Source organism: Aquila chrysaetos, chromosome 5 (assembly GCF_900496995.4).
Source record: "Aquila chrysaetos chrysaetos chromosome 5, bAquChr1.4, whole genome shotgun sequence".
Classification (NCBI taxonomy): Eukaryota; Metazoa; Chordata; class Aves; order Accipitriformes; family Accipitridae; genus Aquila; species Aquila chrysaetos.
In genome coordinates, this window is record NC_044008.1 from 9,561,334 (window position 1) to 9,585,489 (window position 24,156).

At 35.5% G+C, this 24,156-nt stretch overlaps 1 pseudogene; it reads left to right on the top strand.

The window, feature by feature from the left end:
- The first annotated feature begins 3,169 nt into the window (after positions 1 to 3,169).
- Positions 3,170 to 3,343, top strand: LOC115342357 (annotated as a pseudogene).
- Positions 3,344 to 24,156: the final 20,813 nt, after the last annotated feature.

Here is a 24,156-nt window from a genome sequence, read left to right on the forward strand (position 1 = left end):
ATATGGAAATAACTCTGCAGAAAAATAACAATAAACAAAATATGCACATACTATCAGTATTTATTCAATATATTTTGGAAGTAGAACCACCCCACAATTATCATAGGTTTGCAAAACTCCTAAGAAGTAATGTTTAGTTACAATAAATTCTGCTTGTGTGATGATGTCTTGCAATGTGGTCTAATTACAGCTAGCATAAACAAAATGATGGTTAATCTGCACAAAATGTCCAACAGTTTATAGGCTTTGGCTTCAGTTTTACATTCTGAATATGTAGGAGCTTTCAACAAAGTCCAATCCTGCTGCAATTCCCCACAAAGATCTTCTACCCCAGTGTATATACAGTGACCTACATTCTGCAGTAAAATAGCTTCTGCCGGAGGACCCCACATTTGGAGCATGTTCTGCCTTTTAAGGGCGCAAGCAAAAATTTTTATGTGGCTCATGAGGAGAAAGCAGTGCAGAGAGCTCCTGCGCTGTGTTTCATTCTCTGGTTTTCCTGGGTTAAGTATGGCAAATCAACACTTCATTGAAGTTGCTAATGTCCATGGAGACATCAGCTTAGTGAACAGGCATAGTATTATTAATACAGGCAAACTCTCCCTTAGCCAGATCTAGAAATAAGTGTTCACAAGAAGAAAGCTGCATTTGAAATAATTTGTCTTTCTTCTGTGACTTCTGTGATTTACTTTTTATTATTTTTGTAGTTTATATTTTTGTGGGTTTTTTTAATATTCATCTAACAGCTCCTTCTGGTCAGACATGCAATGGAAAAGCTGGTAAAAGACAAGAAATTAGCTTTTTGAATGTTATACCTCATCACTGGATTTCATTAGATAACAGAATTTAATGTGCAGTGTTTTATACTGTTTTAAATTAGTAAAACTTACTGTTAAAACTGTACTTTTACTCAATAAATGACACTGAAAACACAAATAAAGATTTATGTCTGAAGACTTGCCATCCCCTAGTATTTTTGATTATCTCAGTCACTAGTAGCTTACTTTTATTAATAGAAAATATTTCGGAAAACCAAGCAGTAATAACTAACAAATGTAGATTGTTTTTCATTTCTACTTACAAAGTAGTTAGAATTCATTCAAGCCATATATAGTTACAGGGATAATATGTAAGATTATCTATCCTATTGCGATGTTGGCACAAAATTATATGTTCAGAAGATAATGAGCTTAATAATTTTGATGATAGGCAGCTGCATGCCACCAACACAAGAATGAATGTCACAGGGAAAACAAATGGGAAAATAAGGAAAAACTGAAAGGGAAAATGAAGAGAGTAGCTGAATTAATTTTTTCGTCTGTGTCACTTCAGTTCATTCTATCTTTGTATCGCAACTTTTAAGTGATTTTTCCTCTGAGTGTTGAGAAAGCAGCATATTTAACTGATTCATTGATTTCTTTGAAATTAATTTGTAGTTATTACTGAGGTCTATTCTTATTTATTATAACATCAACAGGTACAAGCTTACATGTAAAAATATTTTTTAGTTATGTTCTTGTTCCATTTTTGTGTTTCTTCATCCTTTCTCACCATAATATGATTTTCATATTGTTGGATCTTGGGTTTAGATTAATAACTCATCATTTGACTAGCCTGAAGAAGACTTAGACACTATGCTTACTACCTGCAAAAGGAATTATAAATAAGAACACAAAACAAAAAAGATCAAAAAAAGGGCAAAAAGGCAAAAAAGGCAAGCAAACAAAAAAGGCTCTCCTCACAAAACAAAGTGATGTAAAAAAAGAAAGAGGAGACCATCTTATTTCCCAAATAATAACACAGAAGTTTATCAGGTGTTTGTAGAAGGAACTGTTATGTACAAGCAGGTTATGAAAACATTAATCCCAAAGAATGAGTTAGAATTTTCTTACATAAATTACATATTTTTAGTGATTAAGATTGATGGGGTAAAATATATAATCTAAAAATTACATAAATTGCAAACTATGTAAGATAGCAGACTGGAACCATTGAAACAGAATAATCATGGGCAGTTAAAAAAAAAGTGATGTTGCAAATGTCAGAAAGATCATAAAAATATAGCAAAATAGATACAATGGAATTTTAGGATATGTGTATTTATTCAAGCACTGGCCATTGAAAGGACATTTTATGATGAATATTGGATTACTTGAAAAAATAATAAATAATGGAATAGTAATAATTTCTGGTTTTAATGCAGTGCTTTTTTGTCTTTTTATACTAATTTAAAGAAATGATCTAGAATGAAAATAAGCCCCCTCAGGAACTGAATATAAGCTGAGGCTGCTTAGCAAACCTACAGATCAGATCTTGAGTAGGAAAATAGGTCGTAATCCTACAATTATACATGAACACAGCTTCCTTTTGCATGCAGTGGGAGTCCCAACTTATTTTAGCAATTTAAAATTTATCTTCTTATAGCACCTTGGGACCCGCTTACGGTCAGTAACATAGCCAAAAAACAAAGTTTCTTAGGTCTCACTCTGCTGTATTCTCATTAGTGTTCATGATTTACACTGGTCATAGTTTACAGCAGAGAGCAGCTGAGATGTTGTACCATTAAGGAAAATAATTAAAATTTATTTTTTTAGCTTGTCATGCATATGTCTTTTAAATGCATGAAGTGATTCTTTCCACCACATGTAACCTCTTCAGCTTTCATGACCTCTCTACAGCTTTGAACAGAAAACAGTGCTTAGTTGATTTAAATAGTGCGAGGGGGAGATGGAAAAAGAACAACTACTGTAAATATAACAAAAAAAGTATGACAAACTGGGTAGTTTAAGGATTCTGTGATTTCAGTAGACCATGTTCTGTCTGGCGAAGAGCTTTGTCAGAAGAAAGCTGTTACCACATAGCTTGTGGAAATGCCTTTCATTCTATTAGTCTTTTTTGTTGTTGTTTGTTGGTTTGGTTTCTTTGTTTTGGTTTGTTTTCAAAGTTTATGTGAATTATGTTCATAGATTGACCTGCCCAAAGGCAGATGTCACTCTACCAGAAAACAAAGCTGTCACAAGCAATGGGAATACTCTCCCTGAATCTTACATTGGCTTTAACTGCAGGTTAGCTCAGGTCTCACAGAGTTCATGGAAGTTTGTAGACTGACATTGATGGATGCTGAAGTGCTTGGTTTAAGTGTAAGTTAGTCACAGCAGGAACACTGCCTTTACTCACCTGGCAAGGGAGACACCATAATCAAGAAGGTGACTTTCCCAGGTTGGAACTTCCCTAACGCTCTGGATGTGTTAACCCCTTTGATTTCCCCAGCTGAAGAAAACTTAACTGCATACTTCTACTATAGGAAAACTGTGGTGAAGAAGTTGAAAATGGTGTTTTTCTTAGATACTAGGCAGCTACAGAAGCACAGAAGTAATAGAATAAATTACTTGAGAAGGAACAAAATTGATGACCCATAACTCTCGATTTCTGATGTAGGAAAAGGAGAAGTAATGGTAGAGAGATTTTGAATGACAGAGATGGGATTTACTCTTTGCAAATCCACCCTTAACTGTTAACAAAATTGGATTTATGATAAACTAAGAAAGTTCCTATCTCCACCTCACCACTGCCCAGCGTGGTGTTTACTCCCAGTCACTTCACAGGGAAATAGCAGCACTTCTACATGCTGGCCTTATCACCATCATAGGTCAACCAACGTCAACCATGAATATTTTGAAGAATTATAGTAGCAGATGACTGAATTCTGAAGATCTGAATCCTGGTTTCTGATGCTGTTATTGTCTGAGTTAATACTGTTCTAGTAATTTATACTGATGAATAATGTAAGAAAAAGCTTACTGTAAATTATTTTCCAAATAACCATAAATGTTGTTGTATTCACTCTATTTTTACAACCTTTTGAGAGCTATAGCCTATGTTGTACAGACTGGACCGTGTTTTGAACTCTCTGTGGATTTGCAACTCAATAAGAGTTTGGGGAAAAAAAGAAAAGATCAACCTTGTAACCAACTGAACATTTAGAACAATAAAGAGGGAAATAATTTACAACTTCATTGAAACCGTCTCCTTGCAAATTTGACTTCTAATAGCATAACAAAATTCTACTTAATATATGTCTTTTCATTTTATTGTGTAAATGCTTTTTGGTATGTGATCTGTTGGAAAAGTCGTCAGTAGAAAGTAGGGACAACAGTTACTTTTGGTCTCAAGTGTTGTCCTCTGGGTCAAGGGAGCCCCCTGGAAGGAGAAAGAATTTGCTTATCCTCAAAGATCAACCAAGATCAGCATAAAAACCTTCCTGAGCCCTCCAGGAAAGTCCTGTACAGTGTTGTCAAAGTCAGAAGGCAGAAGGCAGGTGAAGGCATGAGCCAGAAAATAAGGAGCTTGCAGATAAAGGGCAGAGACAAGAGGGTCTTGAGCGGAGCTGTGCATGCAGAAGGGAAGAGCTGCATAGTCAGGCTTTAGTGGTGATGGGAAAGGAGGAATTTCCTTGTGGTCCTGGAGGAGGAATGGGACTTGATGGAGTTTGGCCAACCCACAAATCACTGAATGTGGCTGAACTGGAAAGAGCAAAGCAGAAGTTGCATCCTGCCAGAACTGAATGAATAGCTTTGTTTTCAGGCCTCTAGCTTTGGCTGACTCATCCTGCACAGCTGATTTTTCCCTAATTACCAAGCTACCTTGCTCCTATGTAATGCATTGTAAAAAAGTTAACTCTAGAGATTGGAGGGTATGCCTTCGTATTTGCTCTTCAAGGAAAGAGGGAGAAACTCTACCTCTCAGTTTGGAGTCCCACCACACAGCATTATATTTAATAACACTTTCGCAGCTTCTCTTTCTTTAGATTTGATAATACATATTGGCTTTAATAAAAACCTGTGAAGCAGACCCGTAAAGATTAGATTTTGTGTATTCAGTCTTCCCCCATCTGCAATAGAACACCTCAGTGAGCAACTGTATTCAGATTAAATAGCAATTTTAATGTCATTTTATTTCAACAAAAAATATGCTACAAATATAATTACGTTTTTAAATTTAGATAAAATATAGAACTATTATATACTTTATAAAAGATAGCTTTCACTCAATGACTTGAATAGGATTCAGCTGAGGAAATTTTATTTATTAATTGGATTGATTCATTTGGACTATTTACATGAAGTAAAAGCCTGCAAGTTTGGGACAATCTCCAAATCCTGCAAATTGGCAGCCGTAGTCACTCTGGATGCTGTTGTTGGCTACTCTGAATGGGTGGGGCCAGTTGAATTTTGCCCAGGCTGTGGGCATAATGGTGACTGATCCAGTGTACAGTCATTCCTACAAAAGAGGCAAATAAAATGCTCCCTTGATATATCTCATATAGAGATAGAAGCATGGACTCCTTTATACTGCAGACAGTAGTAAGGATAAATCAACAGTCTTTTTTCTACCATCATTCCTCCTACAGAAGTAAAATGAAACCTTAGAGTTCAGATGCAGCGGTGTTTGTCTCCTCGTTGTTACAAAAGAGTGTAGGCACAAAGCTGATAACTTTCACTAACACAAAAGGCCTGCACTTGCATGCTTTATCCTATTGGTTTCATTCTGTACAGGAGGGGATATGCATGATCAAAGCAAGGGAGCATTAACTTGCTCTGAGTTATTTGTGTTCTTTGAAACAAGATGCTGTGTTTCGAACAGATTTTTGTGGCAAAAAGAAAAGCTATTTTTAAAAGTGCATAGTACAGTGTAGAAAGAGAAGTCATCTTTCTCAATTTACCATTAAAATCCTTTTAATCTCTGCAAAACCAAGAAAGATAACACAGTTAAGCCTTGGATGTTGATGAGTGGAACAGAAAACCTCAGTTATATTTAAGTTACCAAACACAAACTTTGAGAATAAATCTACCTATGGAAGACAGTTTAAAGGAATCCAATTTTTCTAAACTTCAGAAGATGTCAGTAATATTTTAGCAAACTTAGAATGCATGGTGACATGTAGTGTAACCATAAATTAACCCATCAGACTTTAGGATTGAAAGATTTATTATACTTTTTTTTTATTGACCTGAGACAGGGAGAGAACACACTTGCTATGAATGTTGAACTCTTTGTAATAATCCTAACCTAGAATGGACTGTATTCCCTATATACTTTTACGGTGGTTTTTTTCCCTAATTAAAACTACATGCCTGAATAATCTGAATTATCACACTGACATTTTCTAAATACAGGCTGATGTCATTTCATCCCTGGAAGGTGAACTAGGTTAAATCCATAAACTAATATGTGTAGGCACAGATGCAGCATGTACTAAACAAATCTCTGTGTGCCCCTTGGTATGTAACTAGGTTCTTAATAATGAAGGTTGTAACACTAAGTCATTCCCGGTTTGTAACTCGTATAACTAACAGATTCAGCCTAGAGCAGAATCTGATTTTTGTACTTTAAATCAGTCGTAAATTTATTTCCACATTTCTTCAAAGCATCTGTAACTTTCAAGTATGTTTTTTCTTGGTTAATTTGACAACAAATGAGCTATGAAAAGGCTTTGTTTGAAGAGCACATCTCTAAACGAACGTTTTAGCACGTTGCTTCCATTTTGCTGTGGTGTACTTTTCTTTCTCTTCCAACCCATGCTGAGAATTGCACCTCTGGAAGGAAAACAAAGTCACATATGCATATGTCACACTAAATTAAACTCTTCAATGGTATTGTAGAAAAATGCTACATAAAAACTAAAAGTCCTCTACTGCACGTGATAGCTAATAAATCATAAAAGGACTAATGATGATTCTACATATATGAAAAGAGAAAAATCAAGGGTCCAGGCTTGAAACATGGATCTTCACTTATTCCAGTTAAACAAGAGGTGGTAAAACATGAATTCATTTACTCAGCAAACATGACTGGTAGTGAAAATACAAAGTTAGCTGACTAGGATCAAACCAATTCAAAAACAGCAAGCAAAGCACCAAACAATCCTAAGACAAGGGGACCTTGATATCAATTTAATGTTCATCAGGCTAGGTAGATAAACTATTTTGAAGCAAATATTCTTCTGAGTTTGGAGAGAATTAATTTGAAAAAAAATTATATATCATTGTGATTCATTGTGGCAGAAGGCAGAGACTGAGCGCTGGAGAAGAGGATGAGGAAAGAGATTTTCTCTATTGCTTGTAATGGCCTTTAGAAATCTACTGGGAACAATTTTGTTTTCTTAAACTAACTGCTCTAAACTGCCTGACTGCAATCCTGACCTATCATCGTAGTAACAGATAATGTCATAACACAGATCCATCACAATTTATTATCTAAATATATTACATATCTTTTTCTTTCTTTTCTCTCAGTGTCCTCCAGCAGTCTGAAGCTGCTTTTGACGACAGTTCTGGAAAATGAAAAAGTTGTGGAATGTGTGGGAACCAAGAGCCTGGGACACCACTAAACTGTCATAACTTGAAAACTGTGTCATCCATGAAATAACACATGCCCCGGTTTATATTGTATTGTTTAGATTAGAACATAAACTGTAGCACATGGAAACTTTTCCATATGCACTGTGTGCCAGTGCCTAGGATTAAAGCTGGAAGCTCAAGTCTCTAAGTTTGGGACTAGGAACCTCAAAATCCCACTCAGACATCACCTCTGCATTTTATAGGAGAACTGATTTTTTTACACTGAGATTCTCCTGCTGCCTGAAGCTTAATGTCTGTATAATCCAGAAACTGGATAGCCCACAGTGCTGAAATGTTGCTTTTATTTTAATTATTTCTGCTTTGTGTGACTAAATAAATTGCAGGTTGAAGACTGTGGAGTTCTGAATAGGAAGTCAGAGTCTGTAAATACTATAATGTGGATATAATGAAGTAACTTAATCACTATATATTATTAGCAGGGAAGTCTAGTGGTAACTTGAACAGAAGTTAGAAGTCAAAAGATCTGTTTTGTATTCTTATCACTAGCCACTGCTTTATTGGTGACTCTGGATAAGCTGCAAAGGCCCAGTTTTTCACAGGAGCTGAGTTATGAAATGTAGATTAGAGCAGTCCTCCACTTTTGAGAAACTCTGTGAAGTCACGTGGATCAAAACCACAGAAAATTTGTAAGTAGTTTGGAAAGTGAAACCTCAGGTCAGGATTGTGCATCATGCATTCTTAGATGCTTAGAAGGCAGCCTGATATTAACTACTTGAAATTTTCATTGTCAGGCCTCAGGATGAAATTTTCAACAGATAATTATGGCAGAAATTGCCCAGATATTTCTCATTATGAGACTGAGAATTAAAATCACGTGGAGATCCGAAATTACCTTCAGGAAAGGATTTTGAGGCATTAAAATGGGTATCACTGGGAATCAGAATCATCCCACAGAAATTACGGTATTTTGGGGGAAGAATAATAAGAAGGGATTATTGTCCTTACGGTTTTTTGGTTCTGTTATCAGATTTCATCAGGAAAGAATGTTTAATCACTGATCATGTCACTTCTTAACCTTCAATTTTGGAAACTAAATTATTCTTCTGTTTTGTTTGGGGTTTTTTTGGGTTTTTTTCCCCCCCTGTAAGAGATGTTCTCCAGTCCTTTAATCATTTTCCTGGACTTCTCCAGACCTTTTATAATTTTTCATCATCTTTCTTTGAACACATAATTAGATACAATAATCTAGCACTGGTGGCTTCAGTGCCAGTACAGTTGTAATATAACCTCTGCATTCTTACTTGGCATTTTCTTACTAAAACTTTCAAGGACTTTTGTATTCCTCAATGAAAACTCATGTTCAAGTAATTATCCATGCTGACCTCTAAGTCACTCAATATTTCTCTCATTCCTTAGAATTCCCAATCCTGAAGAATGATTTACATTCCTTGTTCATAATTATGTTCTTTCCACTTGGCAACGCTGAAACACATAATTTTCCCACAGTATGTTTACCAAAAAACTGAGTTCATTCTGCATACGTGACATAGACTTTTTGCTACTACTGATTCTTTTGATCTTTATGTCATTAGCAAATTTTATTATAAGGTATTTACATTATCTTTCCTCAAGTGATTGATTAAAAAGATTAATTAGTATATATTCAAGAAAAATAATCTATGGGCTGACATTAGAAACATTACCTTATGACAATAATTTTTTGTACTTTTTAAAAAAACTATTTAGCTTGTTTTAACCTTTTAAATGTGTAATACTGCCTACCAATTATCAAGATGTACAAGTCTAAGTGTACCTACACTGAAAATATGAAGCTTATCATCCAACCTCCAGATGTACTCCAACAATGTATAACAGTTTGAAAAATATTTTAAAAACTGTCAATCACATAGATGTATTAACTGCAGATTTCTCTTTGCTTCCCTTATAAATCTTTTATATTTCCTATCTTTTGCTCTATATTTATGACTACCAGCTCCTCCTCTTCTCTATCATAATTGTTAGTTAATTAACTGATGCTTTCAGTTTCCTTTTATGTCTGTTTTAGCTAGCATAGCCTTCTTCCTCAGCAGAAATTTTGACATTTTTGGCACTTCCCAAATTCCCAATTATCAGTCACATTTAATTACTTTCTCCCAATAGACTTTGCTTATAATTGTTATCAACTTCATGAAGCTAGCCTATAAAATTTAAATGAACTGTAAATATGGTGGAGGTTGGGACTTTGCTCTGCACTCTCAGACATAATTGACACATTATTTCTTGTACTGTACCAGTTGCTAGTTTTTGCTCTGAGATCAATGCTTCTTTACATGTAGAGACAAAAAGCCTACAATTCTTCTGTATTAGATGTCACATATTTTTGTTTCAGATTATCTTTCGTAATTTTATAAATCCTGAAAGTATTGAAGGGCTTCCTGCATGTGACTTCCAACATGTGTCAGTAAGAATTGAAATCCCTGACAATAGTGCATCTTTTTCCACCTACGCATGATATATTCAGCTTTGAAAGGTTGACGTCCTGTTGTCTAGTGTGATTTGGTAATCTGAAGCTCCACATACAGTGCTTTATTTATTACCACAGTAACTCCTAATTACTAAAGTTTATTTGTTTCACAATGTTGGTAACTTAGAAACAGTTAAAGTTATTTTTAACACACTATACCATCCCCCTCCTTTTTTCCCCACTGACTTCTTCCTAAATAGGTTATAATCATCAATGGAAAGACTCCAGTAATGTGAATCTTATAGGGCAATTTCATTTAGGAATTACTGAAATATTACAAACCAAATTCAGTAATTCCAAAGTAGGTCAAGCTCATCTCAGACATGAGCAATTCCGTTTTCATTTGTTTACTACCTAGACTTCTCACAGTAACATGTAGGAAGTTAAATAGTTTCTCCTTTGTGTCCATCTGTGACTTGGTTATACGGGATCCTGACTTCACGGTTTAGTGCTAAGTGTATATGTATATTTTTTCACCCTTTCACTTCCCTCTTATGTTTATCCCTCCTGACTATTTTAGCCATGCTATTCATGGAAGATTGATTCCAGGAAGCTCTAACAAGGGCACATCCTTCTTTTGCTGTACAAGAAGGTTATAACTTCTTCTGACCCCTGACTGCTTTTGCTCATGACATAGGATGAATCTCTGGGAAATGCTTTAATGTTGTTCTCCTTCAATGCCCCTTAGAGATCTCCAGAGTCTTTTACAATTAGTCATATATAGTGCTATCAGTTCTATCCATAATCATGCTCTTAGGACCACTTTGAACTACAAGACCTTTTCCTGACTACCTATGAAGCAAACTGGAGTAATTCCAGTCTTGTAATTGCATCTTCTGTCTTGGCTCCAAGGGGAAAACACAACATCCTTTTCTCGACTCGCTTATCACAGTAAGCTTATTATGTTCTTTGTAGGACAAAATACCAAGGATGTCGGGTGTTTTCTTTTCTTGGATCACTGAAGACCTTCCTGTGTCCTTTAAAAAGAGCTTCATTCCTGTTTGTAAACCCCAAATTCCAACAGTGGTGAAGGTCTACAAAGTTCTACCTTCAAGGTAAAATGCAGTGCATTGTTTGAATGGTATGTTTTAATGAGATCCAGGGACAGAAGTTTAGCAATGAAAAACTAACTATCAATTGATCGATGCCTATTATGAGCAATAAAAGAGATGTCTTCTGTGATAAAAATAAAAAGTGACAGGAAATCCACACATAAGTATATATGAGTACAATTCAGATAAATATGGGTTATACTAAAGACTGACATATATATACAAGAATAAGCAGCGAATTCAAGGATCAAATTATGATAACCTTATTTCTGCAATTTTAGATTTTGTATTCCTTAGTTGAACAATACTAGTGTTACTAAACTGTAGATTTTACATTGTTATTAAATATTACATGTAGTTATTAAAAAGAAGTTGTTGTCATTGTCAGTACAGCTTTAATCATGATCACACTTAGACATTTTCTTCTAGAATTATTCTTCATTTCTGGGGAGTGGGTCAAAACTATGAAAAGTATAAACCACCTTGAGATCATTAAAAAAAAAAAGGAGAAAGAAATTAAATATTTTCACACATGAACAATTCTCTGTAGAGTTCAAAACTCCTTTTCACCATATAGATTCTCTAAGGCCTAGCATTTCATATCCTTTTCTTTCATTTTATATGGCTAAAACAGTGCATTGCACTGGAGAATACTCTGTGATTTATCATTGCTGGTTTAATCAGGGAACTGCTCTTTCAAATAAGCTGTTTGCCTGAAATGCTGTCCCTGCTGGACTATTTAGTTAGATTGGAAAAACAGTGGCTGATTCTGTGGCCCTTTTCAGGTTAAAAACCTGATAATTTACTTTTTCTTTTTCCTTGTAAATCCTTTATTAATAAAATTCTGTGTCTGCTTCTCAGATTAATACCCTGCTTAGCATCTTGTCCTAGAAGAAGGCTTAATAAGCTGATGAGCTGAAGAGCTGAATAGATGCCTAAACACTCAAGTTTTAAATGTTATTCTAACCATATCAAATTTTACAGTCAGTTCCAGAATGCTCTTTACAAGTAGGTTTGCCATGTCCAGTCTTACCTGAAGTAAGCTGCAGGTATCGAGACTTAAGGGTACAGGTTTTGAAACTTTAATTTTGTTCTGAGATAAGGAAGCATTTTGCATTTTTGGCTCCCCAAATCTTGGGTAGAGAATGGAACTGGGAGTGTGGCTGCATACTCAAGGCATTTTTATAAATGTGATACATTCTTGGTGTGACAACTGCACCGTAAGCCTCCTGATGATGATATCAGAGGAAGATCAGTAGAAAGACATCTGTGAGTAAGATGCCTTCAGTCCTGGGTACCTAAATGCCATGTATCTTTGTGGATGGTCACAATCCCTTTATGCATGCTACTGCTGACTGCTTCAGAAATCTCAAGCTTCCTAAATATTGATGGGGCCACAATCTTTTTCCATGTTCGTGTATGCCCTGTCCTCTTCTTAGCCAACATCTGATTATGTAAAGACAACAGAATATAAACTTTGTTGGTTTATGTTTGTTTTCCTTATGTTCAAATTTGATCTGCTGATACATACTCACTAAAGTCTTACATTTTCACTAAAGTCCTGATTTTCTTTTTCCTCAAATCTATACAAAGTAGGTTTAAACTGCCTATATAGTCTTATTTCTTTTGAATTCAAAAATCCCTTACAGACACAATTTTCTACTTTTACTGTTGTAAGTGCTTACAAAATTTCAGTTAAATGGTTAAGTAAATGCTGGCCCTAAAATGTTTCTTTAAGTGGACAAGATTAATAATTGCTGAGTTAAATGATGTAAAGGAGAAAATTTCCCTTACTGATTGTGAGCTTCATCTTGGTTCTGAAGGCTGGCTCAGTAACAAGAAGTTTACGTGATCCTCCAGGTAATGAAGATTTTAAGCCAAACTGTTAACTACTGAAGTCTGGGTAACAACTTGAGAAGCCAAATAAACCCAACTGACTTCCAAATGCAAATTCATATCCTCACTTTCACTGGGGCTGACTTTGGTGTTAGAATTTAAATAAGTCCTAGTTTTCTATCTCAGCTTTTAAAAGAGTTATTTCAAATTGATACAAGCCCCTTATGTAGATATTTTTCATAAGTTTTAACTCTTAATTAAATTGGTTTATTTTGGAGCAGTAAATTAAGAAATTAAACTGCTTACAGGAATGACAAACACTTTTAAATATATTTTCATATGGAATTTCACTATGAAGTTTTGAAATCTAGTTTAAACTATTTCAGCTCTTCCTGAATGAACAGCTAAACGAGGTGTAACTTTGTGGCACCTAGACCTAGTCACACATGTGGCTGATTTATGATCATGATGAAAAACACTTGAATTTACTATTATTTTTGGTTTAGACATTCAAGAAAATACAGAAAATATGCATCAAGTCAGAAGCACAAAGCATGTGCCAGATCTTTCATGCTGTGTTGCACAGAAAACAAGCACTAATATCAGGCAGTGTGGCTTTTCCCAAACCTCCAGTAGCATGTCTGCCACCCAAATTGAAAAAGTGTGTGTTGTGATACCATTTTGGACAGCCATACTTTTGCCTGTAAAAAATTACTGTCTAGGAATTAATTGCAATGATGCAAATAGAAGGAATTTTTAATAACAGTAAATGTAGGTGGTCTTTTTTAATTTTTCTAGGAAACTGTCTCTTTAAGTGATGCTTAAGTCTCCTGTGTCATCTCCTTCATTAATGTTCACTGAAATAGTTTGTCTGAGATAATCTTGAATATAAATTACTCTTGTCAGCAAATTAAGCTGTTACTAAGGAATGGCAAAGGTGCACAGAAAGGAATGTAAAGCCAAGCAAATAAGCATTTATCCTTCTGTCCTAATAGGAACTGGTTGAAATTCGTTAAAAGTAAAATAAGCTTGATGGAGTCACAACTTTGTAAATGGGTCAAAAAAACATGTTCTGAATTATGTTGGAGGATGTTACACTGAAATTCTGCATGAAAATTGAGGTTGGAAGATAGTTTGCAGGACTAAGTTCAGATAGAGATGGCACTATTAATACAAGAAAAAAGTCATTGATTTAAACAGAATTACACCAGATCTGAAACCAGTGATAGACCAGAAGTTATCAGCAGAATATATTGTGAGAACATTGATTCTTATAAGATTTTAGTATTAAACACATGAGGAAACTTGTATTTTTCTTAACTTAGTGTTCTCTGAAGGCTTAAGTATCCTCACTGTGCTATTAACTGCAGAATGAATCTTAGACACCAGAGTGAAAATAATTAGGAAACTCCTTTTATTCTCTGGGCTTTGGGTTTTCAGTTCAATATCTTTGTTCCCACTGACACTGCACTGAGGAATATTGTGTGACTTCAGTGAGCTGTGAATCTGGTGCACCAATCGTAATATCCTTACAAACATATTCTTTGCATTAACCTCCATAATCACCTCTGGACAGGTTTTTTTCCAAACTTTGCCTCCTACACATTCCCTATCTGTTCCAACAGCACTAGAAATACAACACTTGTCAAAGTGATCTGTGAACATAGTGGTAATGTAATCAGGGACTAATAATTTTGGATTGCTACAAGTAACACTGTTTACTAAAACAGCAGTCTTCATTAAAAAAAAAAAGGAAAAAAAAGGCTATTTAGTTAATATGATATAAGTGGCTGATAAGTTGCTTCCTATCCTACATACAGCTCTGCTCCTTGTCAAAGAGAGTACTACCCACAAGCCCCCTCACCTGGCTTTGTTAGCATCTCACTTTCCTGGAGGCTGTGTGGGAGCTGCTGTCCTGTTTTCTGCAGAGAAGCTCAATATGGCTGTTGAATTTGGTCTCCATGAACAAGACTGCTAAGTTTCCTATGCCTTAGAGTTGTACTTGAACGAGAAAAAAGAATTCAGAAATCTACTAAGAAGAATGTTCTAATGTAGTCGTAATATTGTTGTTTTTCTCTTCTGCTCACTTGTACCGTTATTTCAAATGCTGAGGGGTACTGGATGACTCATACTCCAGGGAAGTATGCATGAGTTTCACGCCTCCTCTTTAAAGCATCAAAGTAAAAAGTGATTTTGTTACCCCGTCCTCCAGTCTCTCTCACTTTCTATTTCTCTTTCTCATTTTCTCCCCCACCCCATCTTTCTGCTTGATGTGGCATGACTAACTGGGAAGTATACGTGAACACTGGACATTAGGAGACTGAATGTCCAGTGCATAGATTACTGCATATTGGTAAGCATAATTAACTTCTGGATGTGAACAAAATCTTTGCACAGCAGATATACTACAATACACATATTTTTAAATAGATTTGTCACGTTGATAAAAACATTAAAAGATATTCAAACCATATTTCAACAAGAAATACATATTATTTTATAGACTTAAAGTAATACAGCAATATCAACTTTTGTGCTTTTATTGTGATTCAGTTCAGTTTTGCAATTCCTGCTAATGCTATGTAGTTATGTGTTGTTAATTTTTAGTGTGCTTCCAGCTGTAATCACTCTCACATAAAAAGTCAACTGCTACAAAGCTGGCATGCTTCTGCTGTTAATATTTTGAATCCTAACACACTCCACATGGGCTACTTCCATGCCATTGTCAAATATTTGTTCAGAACAGAGCTGTGTGATTAATTATTTTTCCAGGACATCCATGAAACTTGAAAAGAAATCCTTCTTGAATGAAGTAGTGTGAGCTTTTCATTACTGTTACCAAGACAATTCTTGGCCCAGATTCCATACTCGGCCAAAAAAAAAAAATTTTTTTTTCTAATTTGATAAAAAAAAGAAAACATATTTAAATATATTTAACAAAAAAATTAGTTGGTGGACTTACACAGCGCTCACAAAATAACAATGGCTTTCATGTTACAAAATAATACATATTCATAGCATTTCCCTATGTTTATGGAAGAACATAGCTTTATCATCATGCTCTGCTTCAGGAATTTCAAATCTAAGTATGAGAAAGTTCTCAATCATCATGTTTTATATCCAATATAGAGCTAGTTTAGGTCTTTTCTGTTTAAATTATTTTATTTTGTGTAAAGTACTTGGATATTCTCTAGATCAGAGACTGTATATCACATCTCTAGGACAAATTCTAGATCCGAGACTGTATATCACATCTCTAGGATAAGTACCCTAAATACTGTGTAGCAGATGAATTATCTCACAGCCCTGTTTTGTGCTTCATTGAACATCTGAATGTTCTGTATGGAGTAGAAAACCTCTCAAATGGACAAACTGAGAAAAACAGCTTAGAAATGTTACCTAAGACAGAGTCTTGAGAGTTAAGAGTTCAAATAACTGCTCTTACATAGATATTAAATTTGTATTTGGTATGTTTGCAGCCTATTTTAGCAATTTAGCATCAATTTCTCTAGTTGGGAAGGTATTCGGATGGTGCATGAAAGTCTGCTGATTGTGGTGTGCATCTGAAATATAGGAGACAGGGCTTCCTCTCTGTGTTCCAAGTCAGCAGAACAAATTGAATCTGATTTTTTGCATCCAGTATAGATCCCATAACTCAGCTATACATACATTCTCTTTGGTTTTCCTCATATGGTTACAAAGTTGTACAGCAGTGTCATGGAGAACAGCCAGCACACAGGCTCCATTCTTGCTCATGAATCCTATGAAACCCTTGAAACAAATATAGGATTTTTTTTTTTTTTTCAAGATTAGAGACACAACCCTGAAAGTTTATACTCTGTTCCTCATTCTCACTGCAGAAATCCATGTGGATTTAATCTTATCTGTCCATGGGGATGAAGGGGATGATACGGTTTACTTTATTTCTTTTTTTATAGGTCCTCATAAAAGTAAGTACTGTGTCAAATGTTTAAAAAACTTGGGATCCAATCCTGCTGTAACCTATATTGGTGTAGATTTGGAACCACTCTGCTGGAGTTTCAATGACAGAACTATGCCTATAAATTTCAGTAAGTGCCTGAAAAATTGTGATGCTTAAGAAAGAAAAATAGAGTCTAGTCAACTAATCCTCCTCTGTTGTCTCTTCTGAAAGAATTTTTGTTTGGCTGTGTTATAGTAATAATTTAAGTAATATGCAGGAACATTCTTAGGCAGTTGAATGTGACTGTCTCTATTATCAAGCAGTTAGACTATTTCCTGAGATTATTTTGGAAGGTGTCAATTGTCCACTCGGAGAATTTCCAAGCATATTCAGGAGCTGGAACTGCTTGTGGTCTAGTCTCCGTGGTTTGCATAGAGCTAGCCTGTTTACAGGGGAAGACATAGATGAGCACAGATGCAAGCTGTTCTGGGTCACCTGGCCTCTGTGCCAAAAGAGGATTCCAGAATGTGTTCAATTTAATAACAAAATTAGCATGCTAAGGTCACATTCTGCATTCAGAGGTTAGTTAAAAATTTCCATTCCTTCATTGTCACAAAATGAAAAAAAAAAAAACCTAAAATTTGGTGTATTTCATGTATTTTCTAAAGAAAAAATGATTGGAGGTTATATAAATATGTAGCATGCAAGACTTTTTTTGTGGCTGCACAAAAGAGCAGAGAATCCATCCTTTTGTAAAGCAATTAACACTGCTGCACCTCTTATCATCAGTCAGTGTTGTTGAATACACAGGGTTGAAAATCTAATAGTTTCAATAGGCATCACGCTGGTGTTTGAAGGACAGAAAAACCCCTCTCACAGTGATGTTATGGAAGGATCTCAGTAAATGTGCATTATAATATCTGAAACATAATAATTCCTTCTCTTATATCATTATATGAGATGAATTTAAGAGAAATATGTATGAATGTTTTTAATTTAGTCTAATTTACCACCCTTTGTTGGGTATTCCTTCCAGCCTTCCACTGATAAAGCAATAAGGGGAAATGAAGGGAAGGTCACTGATGGAGCTGTTATAAGAAACAGTTTTGTAATGCTTCAGTCCCACAAAAACACATGAACAACACAACATTCTCTCATCTGTTCACCTGTTCCCTTTAATACTCTAAAGCAGAGAAAAAGCCTTATTTTTGATGTCAAGAGAACAGCTTTGTTTATGTCAGCCAGAAGAGGAAGCTGATGTATTTGTAGGAATAAAGTTGTTTGTTGATTCCTACATGATGAATTAAAAAAACCTGTATGGACATTATATGTCTGATTTACAGGGATAGAAAGGAAAGAGAACTCATGATCCACTACAAAGTGAGTCTTTTCCTTTTGAGGTGAGGGATGCCCGTGCGCTCCCAGGACATCAGCAAGCTTCAACACCTCTCTGCTTATTCCGTCTGTTCTCATACATATTCTGTAGCTGTGTGGATACGTCATTCTGTGTTTTCAAGGCTCTGCCATCTTGGCCTTTGGAAAGCAATCTTGTTTATCATGATATAATCCTCTTGCCTTTTTATAGAAAGATTCTTACTGGATTAGGTTTCAACAGAGGCAGCTGAACCACATTTTCTGTGCACCAGGCTCTTGCATGGCTGCTGCAATATGGGAAACAATTCACACATTTATTTGGGAGGCTCCTGTTTTTCCTGTGATCATGTTACCGTCCGTACCCTCTGTATGTTTTAGTTCTTCTGAATCTCTGTGTTCACTCATGATTGCTTGTGTTCAACCATTTGAAGGGAGGATAGAAAAGGAAAGGTTAGCTAATCTGGTGCCGTTAAAAAATGTAGCAGAGATGTGTCTAATATGCTTTGAAAATTTAATCTATGATGTTGACACAGACTACTGTAAGTAAACTTGGTTTAGGAATCCCTTTGGCATCTCTGAAAAAAGAAAACATTGATGAAATGGCTGCTTCTGACTCTGTGGAAACCCATGTGAGAAAGTAACTGGAATGAGGTCAAGTCAATGACCTCTTTCTCTATTATTGCTATGATCATAGTTTTGTAAACCCTGTGGTAATTTACACTGTAGTCCAAGGCATTTATTTGCCCATTGGTGGTGTGTTAGGAGGAGGAGGAGGAAAAAAAGTCAGTAAGGGGTTAAATTGTTTTGTCTAACAGGAAAGAAAACGGCATACTAAACTTTATATGCACGTTTTTTGAATTGCTTTATGAGTCTTTATGACCTACCCTAAAGCAATGCATGATACAGTAGCTGCTGGCTTGAACTCTGAGTGATTGAAGTTACACATGCCATTTATAGAGAAGGTAAGGGTTTTCTATACGATCCTTTCTAATTCTGGTCTTACTACAGATAATTTTTAAAATTGGTGCAGTGGTAAGATCATAGTATCTTTTTGATACACAATACCAATGTGTTTAAAGTGTTTTTTAGTCCTTCTCTGAGTATCAAAGTCTAGGAAAGCAAAAGATTCAAGCAAACAGCAAATATTTGAAAAATGGATATTCAGGGTTCATTAAAATGATGGAAAGTTCTGGGTATGCAATTCCAGTTGACTTAATTGGGAACTTAACCCTAACCTTAAACCCATTCATATTTCATTGCTGTTGTTTTTATCTTTAAAGGAGAACCCACTCTCCCCCATCGAAATAAAAACCCCTATATACTGTTCCAGCACAAAATATTAGAATGGTGATAACTTTCCCTATTCCAAGTTTGCCTTTGTTTTTATGTTAGAGTTTTAACAAGGCATAAAATGTTTTTAAGAACTTACTAAAATTAGTAAAACTGTAAGATTGTAAAGGAGCATGAAACAATGGTGCTGAGAGATTTTTGCAGTTTTTTCTTTCTAAGGCCTTTATCACTCGCCAATTTTCAAAGCTGTAGTGGAATGCCAAACATGAGCTGAACAGCTTCCTTCATAGATGGTACTTTATTTCCACTTGTCTTTTTCATATAGTACTTAATTTTCCCTAGAAAGCCAAAAAATTCCAGATGACAGACAGAAGACATGGACATTAATATAGATCATTCCTAAGACAACTGATTGGAGAATTTTTTTAACCAGTTGTAATGAAAGCCACAGCAGTTACAAATAGAGATCTATGTTTATACAATAATTTATGGTTCTAATAATGCCACTTATATGAATAACATGTTTCTTATAAACTAGATAATAAACTATATGCTAAGACCATAGCAGGCCAATGGCACATTAGTTCCTGCATTTTTAATCAAATGTGGCTCTAGGGGCTAGGCACTACAATCCCAATTTTACATCCCTTCATTGTTGGGTAGGGGGTTGGGGAGGGAAGTCACCCAAAATCATAAAGGGAAAGTGTAAAGCAATATAGCTTAGGCTGAAAGCTCACTGAATCTTTCATTTCTATTTCTTTGCATCACAGGAAGGAGAATATAAAGAAACTGTCATTTAGAAATGAATGACCTTTGCACTGAAGTAATAAAAGCAAAGCCCTTCAGAATCCTTCCAGATGAAAGATGCTCTATAAAGGTATGACTGTTAGTAGTGGCTTTCAGCTGCAGTGACACCACTTACTTATGAGTTCTAGAAAAAATGAGGAGGGAATTAGAATATTTGTAAACTAGTTTTGCAAAAGCATTTTAGGACTATTATTGTTTTGCAGATGCAAACATGTTTAAACCATGGATGTATTCTTAAAACAATCTTTATGGAAAATAATTACTTTGGATATTATTCATTACTCTATAGGCTTATGTATATATGGAAGGGAAAAAGATGAATCATTTAGAAATGGAACACAGGTTTTGTTGAAGTTTTCATATAGAAAAAAAAGGTACTCTGTCCCATCTTACTGCTCTGAAAACTTCTAATTCTAGTCCTGAGCTACATTTTTACAACATTACAGTGACATAAATCATTCAGCTATAAAGTTTAGTCTCTCTTTTTTTTTTACAGATTGTCTACTAAAAGCACATTATTATCAACTAATTTGCTTATTATTGCTTGACAGAGGTCGTTGAAAATAGTATGATAGAACAGGTAAAACATTCTTCAGAAAAAACTCAATTCTGATGAAGTTTCATTTAAAGAAGGGAAGAGAAAAAAATTTACTGCTTTTGAAATATTGCATTAGGTATTTCTGCATTACTACTTTCATTTTTTAATTTCACAACAAATGAGGCAAGTAAGGTCTTGAAAATAGTTCAGTGTATATAATTGAATGGAAGGTGACAGCTAAGCTGTTTATTGTAATGTCTGAAGATAGTATTTTTATAGCTGAAGGACTAGACTAAGGCTAGAAAAATGTGACTTTAGTGCATATTCTAGAAATTTCTTTTGTGACCTAATGTTTCATTGTAGTTCACAGGAGCTCATAGTCTGTGCAATGGAGATGATACCTCTGGAATAGTAAAAAATTAACATTGCTTTTTTAAAAAATGGGAAATACATTTTGCTTTGTTTTTCAACTTCATATTGAAAACCAGATTTTTTTTTTTTTAATCAGTTGCTGACTATGTAAGAATTCTTCAAAATTTCCAAACCGGTGTAGGCAGCCCTTCATCCTCCATCTAAATAGCTTTCTTAGCATATAAATTCTTTTAAACCAGGATTGCCTCTTAGAATCTCAAGATTTTACATCAGAACAAACAACGTAGTAATAAGTTCAGTTGTTTTTCAGTTAAATTGTTCACTTCTTCCTGGCAAGTAACCATTTGTACAGTTCTGTAGGTTGGTATCTACTGAGCTTCCATGCCCCACGGAGACAAAATTCAGTTCACTTTTATTTGTTTCCATCTAGATTCCTGCTGTTCTTTCCCAGCAGTTCTCTTCTGCTTCGTTACCCAAGCAATACTACGAAATCTGTGTAGAGACAACAAAGTCAATTGGTCTGAAAATGGTTCTTGGTTTGCTTAATGCTGCAGGTAAGACCAGGATGTTTTATTATAGGATTGTCAAACTGCCATATCAGAAGGTTAGGAAAGCACACAAAAAAATCTAAACTTTAAACTTAAGTATTATCTGTTCTGCTTCCATTGCCTCCTCATTCCTCTTCACCCAAAATATTGCAACCTCCTTCATTCATGACTGTTTCAGATGTTTTTGCAAGAGTAAATAGCATCTATGTAACTGGGCTAATCATGTCAGCAAGTGAAATGTGTTATTACATCAATTAGAAAAGATGATTTATGGGAAATGGAAGTTCAGCAATGAAGTGACTTATTCTCTTTCAGCAGGATGCCTTCCACCGTAAAATAGGTTACAGTTTGCAAGGCTGAAGCAAGACCAAACACATGGGTTTGGATTGAATTCACACACCAATAATTGTCATCCTATGTTACTGGAAACTCCTTGACTGGAGATAACCATAGCCTTTCCATTATTTTTCTTCTCTTTTGTGGGTGACACTTCATTACTGGAAGCCTGTTCCCTTTTTTCCCTTTGCCTCATAATTCAGATTCTTGGCACACCATGTTGAATTTTATGGTTAAGGGTAGAGCAAATCATTCACAGCTGTCTGTTGGTTAGGTGTGCTCTGTGCTTAAAAAATAGTCAACTTGGTGTTGCTTCAACCCAAAATCAAGGGTTCCCAAGGCTCCGGCTTAAACATGCCAATTTTCATACCCAATTTCTTCTTCCTTTACTATTTTGAACGTGTGGCTGACACTTTGCAGGCAGTATTGTCCAAACACTGATGCCTGGAGCCAAACTGGGTCTGAATTAGTAGTCAACAGATATTGCCCTAATGGGAACATTAGTTTAATTTTCCATTATTGTACCCTTTCTTCAGCAATATAGACTTTAATTTCCAATCAAGGTAATAACCGTAACAAAGGATTTGAATTAATGGTATTTAACATTTGGAATGGTAGGCTTGCAATGATTAGTTGTAAATCCTTGGAGCTTACATTTTGAAATTTATCTGAGCTCCACTGGCAGCACTTATTCAAATAGACAATTTTTTTTTCTCTCATGTTGGCAAATTGTAAGCTCTATTTCTAAGCAGAGATATGATAAAACAACATCCACCCACCATCTATAAAACAACATTTAGGCACCTGTCTGGGTGCTGAAAAGTCCATTTGGACTTACATATCCAGTATTTATCTATTTTATTGTTAGGCCTTATTAAAGATATTCCAGCTTGTCTTTTCTCCTGTGTTCAGTAGAGCTGTCAGTTCCCCATTTCTCTGCCCTAGAACCAACACCAAGAAGCAGTAAAGCTTTGTATCATTTGGCAAGAAACCTTACCATGCAGGGTGCCAGCTGAGCATAGCCAGCCTGTACTGTGGCTAGAGCCATTAAGAAATAAAACCTGCTTAGAGGCTGGCTGTATCAGATCTATGCCTGCTGGAGAATCTGAACTGGTAGCAGTCTAAATGGAGATTTATAGCTAATATCTGCTGCCTTGACACAGTTCAGGAAATGCAAAGCAAATACATGAGTCTGGAAATGGCCTTCTCAGTCAATGAAATGAGGTCCCATGTTCACTGCTTTTTGATGGCTCCTGGTCAAGCTTGCTCAGATTACAAGTTGAAGGATGGGCTGAGTGTTTTTGTGGGTTTTGCTTAAACTGTCAGCTCTACCAGCATGACCTGGGATGTAAAAGTCAACTTGTGGTCTCCCTGGTTCTCACATCATCTGGAGTTATGAAGATTCTTGGGCTGAAACTTAGCTGCTTGAGGTACATGCGCCAAAAACCAAATCTGGTTTGTACATTCCTTTTAGGGTATCTCTGAAAAGTTTAAATTCTGGAGAGCTTCTAAACAATTGAGAATGTGAATTATCTTCTCATCTGAACACTCTGACTCTCAGTTAACCTAAATTAACGATGTTCCTTACAGGGATCTTACAGGGATCCAAATGAGCTCAGGATACGCTGTCTGAAGAACTGATTCCCAAGTCATTTGGTCTGTAAAGTAACTCATACAGAAACATAGTGAATTATGGCAAATGTGTTTCTAAGCTCTTCTACTTATAAAAAGCATCCTTGCTAGAGCAAATATTTATTGACAGCATGAATTTTTGTCTACAACATTTAAGAAACACAAATTTCAATACCAGAGGAAAACAGTGCCTTTGTATATAAAATGAGATGAAAGATGTATATCACCATAGAACCAAGCCTATTAATTTTCTCAAGGGTACCTTTTATCATGGCTTTTCAGTAGTTGCATTTGAAGCAAATAAATCACTGGAAAAAATTTGTAAGATGGGACAGTTATTTCACTCTTCCTTCTATGTATGTCTAGCTTGCATCAATGATGACTCATGCTTCAGTGGATTTCTTAGACATTGAACTCTTCTTTTGGTAGTTGCCATGATTTAGAAAGCCATCCTTTTATTTGGCAAAGCACATTTCAAATACGCTATGGTCTTCAAGATCATTACTGAAGACGCTGACATCCTGCTTTTCTTTCTCAGCAGCATGCTGACCTCTTAATGCCTGA